This window comes from Rhinopithecus bieti, unplaced genomic scaffold (assembly GCF_001698545.2).
Source record: "Rhinopithecus bieti isolate Rb0 unplaced genomic scaffold, ASM169854v2 scaffold_16834, whole genome shotgun sequence".
NCBI lineage: Eukaryota > Metazoa > Chordata > Mammalia > Primates > Cercopithecidae > Rhinopithecus > Rhinopithecus bieti.
Genome location: NW_016809297.1, coordinates 3936964 through 3944684, shown reverse-complemented (window position 1 = coordinate 3944684; position 7721 = coordinate 3936964).

Here is a 7721-nt window from a genome sequence, read left to right as displayed (position 1 = left end):
TTAGCAAACTATCACAAGAAGAGAAAACCAAACACCGCATGTTCTCACTCATAGGTGGGAACTGAACAATGAGATCACTTGGACTCGGGAAGGGGAACATCACACACCGGGGCCTATCATGGGGAGGGGGGAGGGGGGAGGGATTGCATTGGGGAGTTATACATGATATAAATGATGAATTGATGAGTGCTGACGAGTTGATGGGTGCAGCACACCAACATGGCACAAATATACATATGTAACAAACCTGCACATTATGCACATGTACCCTAGAACTTAAAGTATAATAAAAAATATATATATATATTGAGGAAAAGTAGAATTTCAGCTGGTGTTTTTGTTTACGACAAAAGTCTACTGGTAATGAAAGAGAACTGATATGTGTACAATGTTTATGTGAAGGAGAAAGCCAAATTCCACAGAGCAAACATTGCATGGTGTCATATTTGGGGGTAATAATGGTTAGGTATGAGTAAGGAAGAGAAATGCAGCTTCAAAGCTTACACTTGGGATGTTGTGGCTCCTGCAGGACTGTCAAGCACTTACACCAGCACAAGCAGATTGTCAAGCTTGTAAGACAATCTTCAACTCTGTCACCTAGTGGGTGCAACACCACAATTGTATTTCACAACTCATCTTGGCCTTACTCTGTGTCATGCTACCTTTCCTCACACATTACAAGGTCCTGGTGATTCCCCCAGCAAAAGGAGATATTGATTCGTTTCTGTGCTGATAGGAAATGTGATAAAGTGAGCCATTCATGGTAACAAAAAAATATGTGATTATATTTAAATTCTGGGTTGGTGGAGAAGGTCAAAGACTTAAACATATACCCATTTTCTTCTCTATCTGCCTCCAGCCAGAAAAAAGACCCTGTAAATCCACTGAAAGCACACTAACAACTGGTCCAGACACCACTGCAGAGCAGAAGTAGATGGGGAGTGGCTGAGCAAGCACAGGCAGTGGCATAAGAGGGAAGCGCACTTCCTGGCCTTTTCCAGGTAAAACCAAAGGCTGAAGATGAGCCTTGGAGGTGGCTTTTGACTGTAGTTTAAAATCCATATTAAGTTGGTAAAGAAAAGCTAAAAGTGAGTTAGCATATTACAAAATATACTTACGGTATTTACTCTTTTAAGTGTTGAACTACGCATCTCTATTTTATTGGTAAAATGACTTCAAATCAGCTTTTAATAAATACATTTTTTTTTGTTACAATAAAGTAAGAAAAGTATGCCCTTCTCTATCTAAAATCAAGTGATGTAATATTAATTTTACTTTTTCAGATGATTGTGGCTAGACAACACTTTTGTTACCTGGCTGTGGTGTTTCTAAACCAAAAAATCATGAAAGAATCAGTAGCCTAACTTTCAAATTAACAAATAATATCTTAACAGTTAATATATGTGTGTGCATGATTAAGTTTTCTTTTTTCTTTCCTCTTAACAAAATATATCTCTATTAGTATCACTTGTTCTTTGTTTTTGTTTGTTTGCTTGTTTTGTTTTTTGAGACGCAGTCTTGCTCTGTCACCAGGCTGCAATGCCGTGGCGCGATCTCGGGTCACTGCAACCTCCACCTCCTGGTTCAAACGATTCGTCTGCCTCAGCCTCCTGAGTAAGTGGGACTACAGGCACGCGCCGCCATGCCTGGCTAATTTTTTGTATTTTAGTAGAGACAGGGTTTCATCATTTTGGCCAGGATGGTCTCAATCGCCTGACCTCGTGATCCGCCCGCCTTTGCATCCCAAAGTGCTGGGATTACAGGCGTGAGACACAGCGCTCTGCCTAGTATCACTACTAGGTTCTTTTCCCCAGCCCACTTCTAAAACATTCGTTTATTATTATTATTATTATTATTATCAGAATCACCAGTGTGGTTTGTTAAAAGCAAGTTCTGGGCCCTATCTTTAGATATGATCTGATGTGTAGGTTGGCCATAGGCCCTGAGAATATGCATTTCTTGCAAATTCCCAGGTGATGCCAGTGCTGTTAGTATGGGGCCCATGTTTTGAGAACCTCTGTTCTAAATAAAATTGAGGTGACTAGTGGAAATCAGTCTTATTGGCCACTATAATAGCTAATACACCTAAACAAGTAATAAATAACCATCTTAGTTGCTTCTTAGTATAAACAACTCAATCAGATTTAATCTTCCAATTAATATCACTGTAATCAATTCTACTGCTCTTCCTTAAATTCTCTGGGTAAAAAGAAATTACCCTGAAAATATAAAAAGTTAAAATTGGTCACCATATGTTAATAAGGGCCTAATAGACAGTGAATTAATTGGAAGCAGCATTCCTCGACTCTTGCAAGTAGCACAGTTACTTAAAAATATCCAAGTATGGTATTAACTTTTTAGGTTAAAGTGTAATATTGCTCATGAAAGGCCCCACTAGGCTACTTAGCTAATCCAGCACAAAATGTATTGTTCAGATGTCCTATTTTCTAATAAGTATATATAGAAAGGGGTAGTCTATTTTCTTTTAATGTTTTTTTTTTTTTCCTCCAACTTTTATTTTAAGCTCCGGGGTACACGTGCAGGATGGGCAGGTTTGTGACATAGGTAAACATGTGCCATGGTGGTTTGCTGCACAGATCATCCCATCACCTAGGTTCCAACCCATCATCCAGCATCCATTAGCTTCTTTGCCTGATCCTCTCCCTTCCCCTGCTCACCCCCGACAGACTGTAGTGTGTGCTGTTCCCCATCATATGTCTATGTGTTCTCATATGATTACGTTTTCTTCTGTTGTTACTACTATTTTTCAGTTATTTCAATTATAGCTTTCAATTAACTAAAATGATTTGGGGTTTTGCATTTTACCTAAGACATATATTAAAATTATCTTAAAAAAATTGCCAACTACTGTCAACCCCACTCCTCAATTATCCTCATTATCATCAGAAATTGTTTATTCAGGGGAAGCAAAGTAATTCTAATATTTGCCTAGTAAAACATAATTATGTAAATTGCCTCTAAAATTATTCATACTGTTCTCTAAAACCAAATATTTTGGAAATAACCATTCTCTCACTCAGATTTGACTATTACGTCTTTTGTTTTAAAAGGTCTCAGGTTTTTTTTTTTTTTTTTTTTTTTTTTTTTTTTTTTTTTTTTTTTTCTTTTTCTTTGCCAATTTGTAGCTATTCTGCGAGATGGAGTATTTCTGGAGTACTGGGCTACTGGGTACTGTATTTCTAGCTTTCACCGTTAGCCTAACTCTAAGAATGCTGGCCAAGGACTTAAATTGATACAGCCATAATTGTTTAAAAGTGTTAGTAGATGATTTCTTCCAGCCCTAATTCATCTAAATATTTTTTGATTCTAAAATGTGCAAATTAGAATTATGATAGAAATTAAACGTATAATAGAACATAAATAATACTTTTGTTCAGATTAAGATACTGAGAGTGAGCATGCTATTCAGTGTTTGAAATACACATTCTTCAAGACTTAGAAAAATAACAATTTAAAAAATTAAAATGAAGTTATGTGCTTTAAAATGTTAATGTATTTACAGTATTTTCAAATTGGAAAAATAAAATTCCAGCATTATTCTAAAGCAAAACAAATTCCCAGGAACTTCACTATAGCTACAAAATTAGATGCTATTATGCTTTGCAAAAAATATTTTAACTAGAAACCAGTAGAAGACTGAGGTCTGGAAAGAAGTATAGATTTGATGTTATTGTTTTCCATTTTTAAATTTTATTTTCATTTCTCTTAAGTTGACAGGAGTTTTAAATTTAAGAACATTGATAAACTAGGAGAATAACTAACACTCAGAATAACATAAAAAGAGCTAAGTTTGTTCTTAAATTTATACATGTTATTGTTCTAAAATGTTAATAGTATGTATTTGGCAGCAAAAAGAAGTAATTTGAAATCGAAGGATTATTTAGAAACTTCAATTATGCATTTATTAAGCAACAAACCATTTTGATCAAAGGGTCACCGCTGCCCTTTTAGTTGCATGAACAAAAGAGAACATCTCTTTTGGCCAATGTATTTTCTTACTCTATAAAAAGACAAAAGATATAAAGTGACAATCAAATGAACATGTATCAATAATACTTTTAAATTCCATTCATTAATATAAATTTTAATACCTTATAATTAAAATATGTTATACATGACTGCAATCTCTTCCATTTCTCAATCAAGTTTACTTTGCCAAATTGTGTGAGGTGGCCTGTGTATGTGTGTGAAGAAATGAGTGTTAGACAAAACTTGTCTTGTTCTAAAAAAGCCTCTAAAAGGTAGTCACCACAGATTGAGAACAAGAGAAAAAAAACATGTCTATGATATAACAACGTTAAAAGAAACGCCAGGTATTTAGAACTACATCTGTTAAGGTAATCCAAAATATTACAAGCCAAAACCCAACTAATTCTTCATGGATGTGCAAATAGAGCTCATGGCACGTAGTTTCTAGAGAGCACAGAAAAAGTTGCAAATATGTATAAACATTTTGAAAGTATTATTTAGCCCATCTGCAGCTCTTTATAGATGCTAAGTGCTTTAAACTCCTATTTTATCCATTATTCCTTACACCAATCCATGATAAGTCACAAATTTGTTTTATGACTGGATACAGTGAAACAAGCTTTGAATGCATTAACAAGTTCTCTAGGGAACAAGTACACATTAAAAGACATGCATTTTCTAACATAGTAAGGGTAGAAGAGGGTAGAAAAGAAAATATGAGGGCAGAAGCCTTGGAAGTCCTTGGAGAGCTCTGAGTTGTGCTAGAAGGGTCTTCTAGGTCAGCTATTATGCAACAACGTTTTCTACCAATGTGTGGTCCATTCTTCACTATCACTCACCTAACTGAACTCTGGACTATGATTTTGATAAGATGTTGCTGGTATGTGTTTCTAATACTCCTGTCCTTTCCTAACTCATTCAAAGTGTGGTATACTAATACAAAGGGTTAAAGACACATTATCATATAAGAACTTCGAAGCTAATTCACAAATGTGTGAAAAATAAAAAATTCACTGTATTCAGTAATGAATAAAAAATAGTAATTCTTCAGTGTGTATTGGTAGAATGTTAGTAATTCTTTTATCAAACGATTTGTGATACCTTAAAATTAATTGTCATATCATTTATTCATTTCCTTAATTTTGTTGCATGCCCTCTGTGAACCAGGTTTTATGCTAATTATTGAGTAAAATAAAATGTAAATATAAGACAGTTTTCACTATCTTTATGAAGATTACTTTTCTCTGAGAGAGAGATTAATTTAAAAAATACACAAGTGAGTTGGAAAAGTGCTAGATGCCATGAAGTTGGGATATACAATACTATGAGAATATATAGCAGAATTTTTTTGAAGTTGAGATATATAATACTAGGAGAATATGTAGTAGGATTTTTTGCAGATTTTCTGTTGGTTATCACTACACACATGTTGTCTTTTGTACTTCCAGGGTTGGAAACCTACAAACTACATTTCTTAGAAAACTTTGCCACCTTGTTTCTTTACTAATAGGAGGTACTCTCAGGAGGCTCAAAGCAAAAAAGAAGGCATTAAGACTTTGCTTTTCCTGCTGCCAGTTTGTGGCTGCTGGTGTAGTAATATCAGCAGACATGGTGACCATGTGAGACTCCAGGCTCGTCCCAGCAGCATCAGAAGAGATTTAACACCAGTGAAAATCTGGGCTCCTAAGTTTCTGCTAAATGGTGACATTGTGATTCCAACACCTGCAGTTACACTGGTGGCACCTCTCATAGTTAGTTGAACAACAGCAAGCCCAGGGAAAGCTTTTATTAGAAAGGGCTGTTTTAGCTATCAGAAAGTACAGGCTACTTGCTCTGCCTGCAAGATACTTTTTTCTTCCCTTGTTATCAAAGCAAATAGGCTATACAAAGAAGCCCTCTATGGAGGTATATTTTAGGGACTAAATGAACGTCTATATGGCTGAAGACCAGAAAGTGAGGGGAAGGAGTAGTAAGAGAAAAGGCTGGAGAAGAAGGTAGGTGAATGAATATGCAGATAATTCTAAGTATCTTCTCATAGTACGGAGAAGCCATAAAAGGATTTGAGACATACATATTTTCAGTTTTTCATTTCAAAATGTTAACTTTGAACTTTGCCATTAAAAAACTGCCACATAATGTATGGGAAGTTTTGTTCTAGATTGCTTGAAATGGAGTTCTCATTCTTTGAGACATAACAGGATTTTGTTTGTCCAGTTGATGTACATAATAATAACCATGATAGCAACAGTAACAATGGTCATAATACTGTGTGTAATAGTCCCTGTTTTTGAGCACTTTCTCTGTAGCAGATACTGTTATAAGCATTTAATATGTACGTGATAATTCTAACAGAATTAACCTTGGTGGAAAAATCTAATTTGTTTTCACTTTATAAATGAAGAAACTGAACTTTAGTGTTCTTAAGTAACTCTCCAGAAGTCTAATTGCTAATATGGTATAATACTGTCCCATTCCCTGTAATTTTAGCCTTGTGCTTTTCTGCTTTCTAACTACCTTCTTAAAAAAGAGGAACAAATATGTTGCTCATCATTGATATTTTGACTAAAAATAAATTTTTCTTTTTTCCTCTCTCAGTGATATAGTGTTTTCAAGATATATATATTTTATTATTATTATTATAATACTTTAACTTCTAGGGTACATGTGCACAACATGCAGATTTGTTACGTAGGTATACATGTGCCATGTGGGTGTGCTGCACTCATTAACTCGTCGTTTACATTAGGTATATCTCCTAATGCTATCCCTCTCCCCTCCCCCCATATAGTGTTTTCAAGATATTTAATCCCGAATTTCACCTGTATACATGTTTAAATATGGGATAAGTGGATTACAAAAGAGGGGGCATTGTCTTTGAACAACTAAAAGTATGATACACAAAAGGTTACTGTGATGGCTACAATGCCATACTAACCAAATTCTTTTTTAATTTCTTTAATTTTGGCACACAGAAAATCTAGATTTTTCAATTCCTTGCAGTTAGTTTAGGGCCATGTGGATGGGGTCTGGTGTGACTTGTTCTGCTAATAGAATGTGAGCAGATACGATGCAAGTAACTTACATGCCTGTTTGTAAAGGATCTCTGTGTTTATCCTCACTGTCCTTTCTTTCTGTAGTGACTTCAGAGGCCTTATGCTTAATTTAACAGCATCATATCATCCAATTCATGAGAGATTATAATGTGAGTGAGAGATAGACTTTTCCTTTTTGTTTGTGTTACCACTGAGATTTGTTTTTTTTAAAAATATGACCTAATGTTAACTATCTTGGCCAGTGGAAGACAGGGCAGCTGTATTTGATTTAGAGTGTTCTGCACCTTCTTTGGGAAGGTCCATTCTAAATACAACTGCTGGTAGTCTGGACTCTGTTCTAGAATCACTCTGTGGTTGAGGCTGTAAAACTGGATCCTGGAACCTATTGCACTTACAAGATCTCTTCTCTTTTCGTCTTTATTTCAGAAGAATTCCCGCTATTTCAGTGGCCTGAGAGATCGACTTATTGTTAATAGTATAATAATTTCTACTATGCTATCTTTAGCTTCCCATGGTATAATTTTGGCCTGAATCATTTAAAATCACACTTTGGTGATCATAGCTTCAAACTCTAGAAGGACAGAACTTTATCTTATTAACTTATCAACATGAGTTTCCATCCACATTTAATTCAGAGGAAGAAACAAGGGGGAAATTGCAGCTGCTTAAAGACTCCTC